Raw genomic sequence first — 573 nt, 5'->3', positions numbered from 1 at the left:
GAATTTCTCCATGAAGTCGCGGAGACTTTGGTCGCTGGCGTGAGTGAGGTTCCACAAATCTGACACGGTCGCTTCCTGGTTGGTGAACATGATATAATTCTTAAGGAAAGCCGTTGAGAGGTCGTGGAAACAGTCGACGGAGTTTTCTCTGAGGCCGGTGAACCAAGTAAGGGCCGGTCCATCTTCTGGAGTTTCGACGAAGAGTTGGCAAAAGCCGGCGTCTTTGTCTTCGTCGGTCAGGTTTGCGCGTCGCATCGCTATGTTGAAAGACGTGACGTGAGTAGAAGGATCAGAGAGGCCTTTGAAGGTTGGAAGACGGAGTTTCTCCATCTTCTGGAGCCGCACGCCGGTAACCTTTTGCGTGAAGGGTGTACGAAGAGATTCCGCGAGTACATGCTCGATTTGGGGCGCGGACGTCGTCACCTGGTGGATCTTCGAATTGATGTCGAGGACCGACTGTTTCAACGCGGCTAGTTCTCTTGCTGTGTGCGCGTTGGTGTCGTTACCGGCGCTTTGGTTATCGTTATCCCGCGTAGGTGCTACGTCGGTGGTTCGTTTTGTGGCGAACAGGGG

Source organism: Brassica oleracea, chromosome C3, assembly GCF_000695525.1.
Source record: "Brassica oleracea var. oleracea cultivar TO1000 chromosome C3, BOL, whole genome shotgun sequence".
NCBI classification, from domain to species: Eukaryota; Viridiplantae; Streptophyta; class Magnoliopsida; order Brassicales; family Brassicaceae; genus Brassica; species Brassica oleracea.
Note: the sequence above shows the minus strand (reverse complement) of the source record.